Source organism: Pteropus alecto, unplaced genomic scaffold (genome assembly GCF_000325575.1).
Source record: "Pteropus alecto unplaced genomic scaffold, ASM32557v1 scaffold21, whole genome shotgun sequence".
Classification (NCBI taxonomy): domain Eukaryota; kingdom Metazoa; phylum Chordata; class Mammalia; order Chiroptera; family Pteropodidae; genus Pteropus; species Pteropus alecto.
Window position 1 is genome coordinate 27125625 of NW_006436282.1, and position 9773 is coordinate 27135397.

Here is a 9773-nt window from a genome sequence, read left to right on the forward strand (position 1 = left end):
AAGTAGCAACAACAATACATTAAGTACTGATTTAATGCAGTTGAGGTTCGTTTTTAATGCAAGTTTTATTAATTGGCTTATCATAATAATACCAGCTTATTTAGCTTTCAATATGTACATTGAAAAAACAACAACAATAAAAGACAAAGTGATATATTAGGTTTCATGGTTTCCAAAGAACAAAAACAAATAACCATATTATTAATCCTGGAAGTATGTCACTTTGAATTTCCAAATTTTCTTCCCCTGTCTATTGACATTTAGTCTCTTAATAAAAATCTAGGACAGGCACAACATACGCATTATCGTTATCTTCATTGGCAATATATTTTTTATCTCAAAAAAGGAGTATACATAATTCAGTATCACATTACGTCATATTTGGTTACTCAGAATAGCGTGATAGCAGGGCATATGGCTGTCTAACAATATGTCAGATTTATTTAATGCGATATGACAAATCTTTCAAAGCCTTACCAGCTCTGGATACTGTTAAGAAAGTATAACATTGTTTCTAGATGAACCAAAGGAAAGGAAATGACACACTTCAGAAAGATTTTTTTTTTTTTTAATGAGATTATGCCTATAAACTCTTTAGTTCTACATCAGGAATGAAGAAAATGGTTAACAGATTCTAAATTTAAAAATTTAATCTATATAGAAGGTTGATTATTTTTATTTTTTATATTAACCAAATTGAAACTGACAGCTTAAACGAGATGACTTTTTTAAAATCTTTAAAATTTCAGAGCAAATGTAGGGACCGATGTTTTATATAATAAACTAGGTAAAGATAGTAGGAAATTCTAAAGAGAAAATGTGGAAACAGAGATATTTGACAAAATATTTAAAGGCAATTAAGGAAGACTGTTAGCATAGGGCAAATAGTATAAAATTGCTTTCACGGGGTCCTACTGAAAACAAAAAAAGACAAAAGACAACTTAAAAAAGAAAATGAAAGGCAGATTGTTTGGAATTAATAATCAATTTAGAAGGAGAAAAGCCAATTAGAGTATAAAAGAGGAGAAAGCCCTTGATAATAAAATTGAAGTATATCAATCATGAAAAATGAAAGGAGGCTGATATCAAATAGAACCAAATAAACCAAATAGAGCTTCAAGAGTAAAGTACATTTATACGTGCTTTTAAATGGTAATAGAAATTCAGCAGATATGTTTACTTAGTATATTAAACTCAAGTTGAGAAAGTACAAATATATTCAATGATAGGTAGTAATAACTGACCCGGCATGCAGCCAGTCACAGCCACATGAAAGTCAGCCACATACACAGAAACAGAAGTTCCAGCTGTGATTGGAGTTTCAGAAAGACTTGGTTTGATACATTGGATTTCACATACTGCTGCTGAATATAAATCGGTAACCGTCTCGGAAACCATAAATTTACACATGTGTATCGCTGGTTTCCAGGATTCCAACTATTAGCTATATAACCAACGAGAATCATTTCACATGCAGCGAGGGACTCACAGGAGCAGATTCATCACAGAAGTGATAGCAAGAACAACCCAAATCTTCATCAGCAGTGTAAATAATAAATGATGGTCTACACAGTCAATAGACTATTATATAGCATAGGGAATGAATGACTGCAGCCTCATGAGATAAAAAGAATGAATTTCAGAAACATGCTCAGCCAAAAAGGAAAGTCTCGGAAAAATGGACACAGTATTATACCATTTATAGATATTGGGTACAGACATTAAGCGATACGTGGTTTACGTCTATGTATTTATGTAGCAATCCTATTTGCTGTCTTTGGAGACAGAGGAGATGTGACAGGTGGGGAGAGTATACAGTGCCTTGGATTCGGATGACATGGAACACGAATATTCTGTTCCAGACTCAGCAGGATAAGCACCTTGTTCACATAGTATTTTTACTTAAACACTGTGAATAGTCTTCATGTACTTTTTATGTATGATATATTTCATTATCGGAAAGTTTGAAAATAAGAAATATCGAAAATAGAACTACCAAGTGACCCAGCAGTTCCACTCGTGGGTATTTATCTGAAGAAATCCAAAACACTAATTTGAAGAGAGCGCTATTTACAATAGTCGAGATATGGAAGCAATCTAAGTGCCCGTCAGTAGATGACTGGATAAAGAAGAGGTGGGTCATATATACAATGGAATATAAAAAAGAATGAAATTTGCCATTTGTGACAACATGGATGGACCTGGAAGGTGTTATGCTAAGTCAGACAGACAGACAGACAAAAACAAATGCCATATGATCTCACTCGTATGTGGGATCTAAAGAACAAAATAAACAGGTAAAACAGAAACAGACGCACAGACAGAAACAAGCTGATGATGGCCAGGTGGGAGGGGGCGCTGGGAGACAGGGTGAAGAGGTGAAAGGGTTAAGGAGTACACATTGGTAGTTGCGAGATAGTCACGGGGATGTAAAGTACAGCATAGGGAACATAGCCAATAATATGGCAATACCTATGTACGGTGCCAGGCGGGGACTAGACTAACCAGGGCGTCACTTTGTAAATTATATAAATGTCTAACCCACTAAGCTGTACACCTGGAACTAATATGAAATAATATTGAATGTCAGCTGTAATTGAAAAATCAGAAGGGGGGAAGGGGAGGGGAAGTAAGAGGTTCAGACTTCTAGGTATAAAACAAATAAGTTATGATGAGGTGGTGTACAGCATAGGGACCGTGGTCAGTGATATTGAGATGGAGTCAAATGGTGTCACGTGGTTGCTGGACTTATCATGGTGCTCACTTCTTAAGGTACAGAAATGTTGAATAACTATGGTGCACACCTGACACTAGTACAAGATTGTGTGTTCGCTATATATTTTAACAGCGATCTTCTTTAAAAATGAAAATGTGCAATCAGTGTAATATTTTTGAAAGGGGGTTGTTTATATATGCTTGGTAATGCAGAAAACTATGTAACTATACGAAATACATACCCATTTCTTAAAGAAATCAGCTGTGACTATCAAATGAGATATTTGTTATGGAGTGAATTGTGTCCCCCTCAGAATTCAAATGTGAAGTCCTAACCCCCAGCATGACAGCGTTTGGAGATAGGGCCTTTAGGGGTAATTAGTGTGAGCCGAGGTCACCAGGGTGGGCCCTGATCTGCTAGGACTGACATTCTAATGAGAAGAGGGAGAGACACCAGAGCACTGTCTCTTCACCTCTGCACAGGTCAAAGCCATGTGAAGACACCTGGAAAGCGGCCATATGCAGGCCAGGTAGAGTGGTCTCTCTAGAAACCAACTCTGCCAGCCGGGTGATCTTAGACGTCCGGTCTCCAGAGCTGTGAGAAAACACGTGTCTGTTGTTTAAGCCACACAGACTGTGGCATTTTGCTGTGGCAGCCCAATATATTTTATCAGCCCAGACTGATAAAATATCATACATGAAATCACTCTGAAGAGTAAAACTTGTTTTCCATATGTCATCATTTTTATTACTGAGATTGCTGACACTGGAAGCCTTATTATTAATAGTCCTTAATTCGCTACTTGTTTTCAGGAGTAAAATACCAACCATACAGCAGGAACTATCTCTGCTGTTATTAATCCTGACTAAAATAGCTATACCACCTCCTAGTTTCATTAAATTATCTCCTCATACCTGTAAGGACGAATATATCTAAGACACCGTAAAGAGGAAGAGCCAGACACTTCGGGTGCGTTTAATTTATCATGTCAGTCAAAGCAGTATGGCGTGACTTCATTCACTCTCCCTGTCTTCTCATCGCCAGCCGTTTACATTTATCCAAATCCCACCCTACACACCTTCTCTCGTCTCATTTTTTGCTACTCTAAGCCTTCTTTTAGATCATACGGCTTTATAACGCTCTATCCAGAGCAAACGAATCTGTCGTCTAAAAATTACTCCATGGGACTTCGTCACACCAGACGAGGGAAGACAGCCACAGCCTCGCTTTTCCGCGGGAAGGTTTTACCAAGCAAAGCACAGGCCACGCGGCAGAGGACGGGCTGCTGCAGACCAAGCGCCTCGCCAGGCTGCGAGCCGGAGTCGCGCGCTCAGGGGAGCGAGAGCCGGGGACGCGCAGCGGGCCGTGCGCCAGCAGGACGCGGGGCCCTCTGCGTGTTCCTCAGTCCCGACGTGGGCATGCGACGGGGACTCTGCGTGGTCAGAAGAAGGACAACTGCCAGGAAAAGAGCAACCGCGCATCACCGGCGAACGCAGCATTTCCTAGAACGTACAGGGGACTGGGAGATGTCGGGGACCTTGCAAACGTTTAGCAGAGGACCCCACAGTGCCGCCTGTGCCCCATTTAAGGGAAGGACTACGTTTCCCTGGAGAAAAGCTCCTTTAGGGGACAGTCGTCGTCATCGTCATGGTCAACATCGAGATGATGCCGAAGTAAAGGAATTGAAAAATCAGACTGATGCCAAAATACAATTAATGCCAGAAAAAAACAGGCAAGCAGGTAAACGAAAACGAGCATCTAACACCTTTCAACCAGGGATGATGGGATCAAGACACTGTGCCGTGCCCGGCGTCCTGTAATGTGAACATGGCCCGTGGCCGCAGGTCGCGCTGTGGCGGGGACTGCGGTGGGGACCGCGGTGGGGACCAGGCGTGCTCCACGCCCACCGAGGGCCGTTTAGCTGGAGCACTGCGGGCGGGAGAGCAGATGCACACCCTGGGCCAACGTCTCTTCCAGCGAGAGCAAAACGCTGCCCTTCCGGGAGGAAGGGTCCAGTGTAATCGACCTGACGCCTGGTGGCCACCTGGTCACCCCAAGTGATGGAGCAGTATTGGGGGCCTTGGGGCTCCTCTGTGCTGCTGGTGGGCTAAGCGGTCCGCGGTGACCATGGATGGGTGATCCTTGGTGAGCGGAAGTCCACCTTATTATTTTTAGAGAATAAATGTGAAAATTAAAAACTTAGGGATATATATATTTTTAACAATACATATGGTAATTAACGAGTCTGTGTTGTAAACTTTACCAGAGTCAGATGCAGCTTCATTAGAGTTTGAAAATGTACACAAAACAAGGTGGGGGAGGGTATCTTTAATTCACTTCTATAAACACGTCTGATAACTTGGCATTTATCTCTAAAGATACGAATGCATGTAACTTATTCTTAACACCGCTTGTTCTGTCACTGGGACCGGAGGAGCCCGGTGACCCTGAACCCCATTTCACACATCCACTGGGTAATTTTACACGTTGTTGTTGTGGTGACTTGCTAACTGAATTAGTGTGGCGTGAACTGAAGTAACCTTCTATTCCTGTCAATTATACAGTGTCCATGTTAAATCGAAGTTATCACCCACCTGCCACTCCTGTCAGAGGCTTAACATTTACTCATGAAGTAATAAAGGATTGGGAGGTCATAGAGGCATCTTTGCAAGCCCTACTTCTCACCTCTGAGCCAGTGATCAGAGCCCAGAGCCCTAATTATTTCCCAGTAGTAACTGCTCTGGTTACCTGCTGTTTCCTCCCACGTAATTGGCTGCAGCTTTGACTTCTGAGGAAAGTTTACCTGCTCTCTGGCAAATAAACCTCCACTAACGACAACTGAGGTGCTGTGTTTCTCCAGTTGCACAAACTAGGTTTTTCTTTTCCACTTTGTGAATCAGACACGCTTTCTAAATGCCACCAAGCTGTTCCGTAGACACGCAAGTGTGAGAGAGGAGAACGCATAAAGCAAAGGCATGGCCATGTTATAGGACTTTGATAAGATTCCCCACTTTGGAAGAATTTGGGAAAATAAAGGTTTACCTGGGTGTTTAGTGCTTAAAATGAATGACCCTGTTTACAGCATAAGTGATACATATGAGACCTTTGAAGACATTACTCATATCGATGACATTTTAATATTAGATCAAACCATATGAAACTGGCATTTTTTTTTTTTTTTTGGTAAAAACCAGATGCCAGCAATTTCATATACAGGACAACCGCAATATTGTGTACTTTTAAAAATCTTTTGGTCATCATGTAGTTAGTCACAGTTTTATGATACTGTTTTTTACTTAAAAGAAAACTATTTTCTGTAACAATAGGTAATGTATTGAAATTGTCATATTTGTCGTTACTGTTACATCATTTTTAATGACCGGGGTTTTCTATTCTTGCTGGTCTCACACAATACGAGAGCGACAGCACGATACCAAAAACGTTCTGGCTGCCCACAACTCACTAAAGCTCCGAACTGTTCCTGCGGGTATAAATGGTGACTATGAGACGATGAGACACCCATGCAAACACAAGGTGCTGCTTCTGAGTTTACAGGCGGTTGTCTTTTTTTTTTTTCTCAGAATAGTCAAATCCCATGTTAAGATTGCAGCCGTTTTCTCACATGAACTAAGATTTTATGCCCCTGACCTTGCTTGAAATCCAGTTTTGGTTTCCTTTATCCCTCTGAAGCTCAGTGGATACGGAGGAGGGGGAAGGAAATAAATCCGGACACTGAGTCGCCCATGACGCACAGGACACACACACACACACACACACACACACACACACACACACACACACACACACACACACACACACACACACACGCGCAAGCCTGCGTGACTTCGGTTCAGGCGGGACCCCGCCCACAAAATACACCTGCGATGTATTCGCTTTCACCAGCAGTTTTCGAGGGGTCGAGTGGGAGGGCGAGTATCACGTCCACAAATTTTTAAGAAAATCTCACTTTTGTTTTCAACTCAGTTATTTTCTGCCACTATCACTTTAAAACGGTTTCCCTTTGTTTTGTCCTTGATGCCCTTCTGTGAAACTACATAGGGAATAACCTTTTAAAAATAATTAATTGACATGCCTACTAATATGAGGCTTTTGCCTTTGTGCGGCGAGCCCTGTCAAAATGACATCCAGCAGACACAGCGATGTGCCTTTGCTGTAGCAACTCATGATGTGGGCTTATTTTGTCATTGGATCTTTATATCTGATGGGTCCCTGCTGAATCTGAATAAGTGACTGAAAATGACAGGAAGAGCAAATCAGCGCCTTGCATCTCGATGGCAGGTTGCCCGGCACCTTGGTTAAGGAGTCTGTACTGGGGTGAATCTCGGCGTGGCGTTGGCACTCGCCTGATACACCAAATGCCCGCCTTCCGTTGCTATGGTTTTTCAGATTCCTGATTTATTACTTTGACGTTTGACAGAGCAAAGGAAAAGAAAATAAAAAGCGAAATGCAGTGACAGACAGCTAACAAATTTCTCTTCCCTCAAAGATTTTGTTGATTTGCCTGAGGAGAGTTGAGTCTCAACTATTTGATTGTTAATTGGAACTGCTATATGAACACTACAGAATCAACTCAAATTTAATCTGGTTTCTGTCATCTTAGGTTTGTGACGGCAGGGCAAAATCATCAGTCTATTGCAATTAATGAATAACTGCTTCAAGGACTGTGGAGTGATTAGCTGCAGAGAAGATTTCAGATGTATTCTAAATCCAGATTTTTTTTTTATGTCATACTGCAGAGTAATAATAAATCTAAAAACACGTGTGCAAACATGTCAAATTCAGGTTGCCGCTAACAGCCCTCCTTACTTAAAAATGGTTTAGGTAGAATGGCATTCATGCTGAAATTCAAGCATGGAAACTATATAATGGTATTTGGTTTGCTGACATTAAATACTTGAATTTTGTGGATAAGCTAATGTGAAGAACTTGACATCCTTTTTTTAATTTTTTTTATTGAAATTCTCCTAGCTCTTTTGTTGAAGAACAGATCATTATAGTGATAGCACTAGTGTCTAAATTCACATTTCGAACAGAGAAGGTCATTATCGGTACATGTGAGAAAACTCAGAAACCTCACTGGAGGTGATTAAGTTATCTGGGAAGACAGTTAAAACGATGCTGCATCGCATGACTAGAGACTCACCACACCCCCTAACATTTTTGATGATAATTTCATCTGACTCAGTTCTTAGGAGTCAATGTAAATGGTTTTCTTTGTTAATGATTCATAAAAACAGTAAGTGTAATTAGAAAATAGATATACATTTTTGTCTTCTTTTCCTGGTTAATTGTTTTTCATTTCTCATTTCTTTATTTTCAAATGTATGGCCAGACATAAAAATGTTCCCTTTTTAGTTATTCATTTATTAGCATCGATCACTCGTGAGGAGGCATTGTGAAATTCTCTTCTTCTGTATGTATTATTTGTTAGTTTCTCTGACTTACGCTGTTCTCAATCACTCACTTCATAATTCCTCAATATTTTAATTTAACATATACTGTGTATTTTTTTCGACATGTTTCCATTCTGTTTTAACTATCCTACTCCCTTGTTTTCAGCTTCTCTAATAATAGCTGTTATTTACTGAGACACTTTAAGTGCTCCATACCCCAAATTTCTTTCAGGGAGGTGGGTGTCATTCTTGTCCCTGTGTCATGGATTAGGCACAGAAAAGTTCAGTCACTTGTCCAAGATCACATAGTGAGCAAGTGATAAAACCAGGATTTTGAACGATGGCCATCAGGTTCTCGTCCAACTACACAGCTTTGCTGCCCTGGACATCCTGCCTTGCAGTGTGGTCTAGGCCTTACCAGTTAATGGCCTGACTCAACAGGCTTCTCTCCAAGAAGCGTATCAGAGCTCTTACCTGTTTTTCTTGCCCTCGCCTCTAAAAATATCTGCCATACGCTACATTTTCTCAGAATTAAAAAAAAAAAAAACTATATTAACACAGGATTGTTCATTACAGTTTACAAGTTAAAGAGATAAGACATTTACATATACAAAAGCCCCTTGAAAACAATCATTTAGCTTAAATGAATGACACTAATGGATGTAATTCAGGTGGGTTCTTGGAAAAAAAAAGACATTGAACATGGAAACCTTTGAGAAAACGTATTATGATGGCAATCCGGCACTTCAGTTTTATGCTGGAAACATACAAAATTCATCTTTTCTCCTACCTTTTGATTTAACCAAGATATTAATAGGAAAAAAATTACTCTTTCTCCAGATGTTTAGTGACAAATAAAAATATTGAGATTCAAAAGGTAAATTTATGCGATCTGTAGGTTATTTAAAAGTGAACTAGATAAGTGCATTTAACACACAAAAAAAACATGTTTTTCTGTCTTCTGTTCCCCTTTATCTCCATATTAAAGATCATCGTTCCCCATTTTTATCGCTATCTATGCCCCAAATCTAATATCTATAGTGTGATGTGATGATCGTCATATCAGTATTTCATCTTGAGTTTTGCACTCATACTGCTATAGGATCTCCAAATTATTATATCTAAGTCAAATCTCAATCCTCCTAACAGTTTCTTCTTCTATACATTCTCACTTCTCCCTGTCCTTGTCTGTTATCACCCTTCACCTTAATACCAGCACTGTTCTCCTTATTGAATTCCTCCTTGTAGCCATCCAGACCGCAATCAATCATTAATCACACTAATTACAAATTACCTTTGCAAATACAGAGGTGTTGTGATGTTATTCATCTCAGACTCAAGTGCAGACCCTTAGCAGGGAATATAGAGTCATTCTAGCTAGCTCTTTCTTTAATTCTTTCACACCAAAATCACACCAAAGTTTGCTACCAATTTGGTTACATTGGATTAACATTTTTTTTTCCCCTTAAAAGTCACATAGTGCAGTTGACTCTTGAACGACACGAGGGTTATGGGTGCCGATTTTCATCCAATCGAGAATCCGCATATAACTTTTGACTCCCTCACACCTGACATTGTCCCTCGGCATCCACAGGGGATTGGCTCAAGGACCCTTCGCTGATACCACAACCCAGGGATGCTCA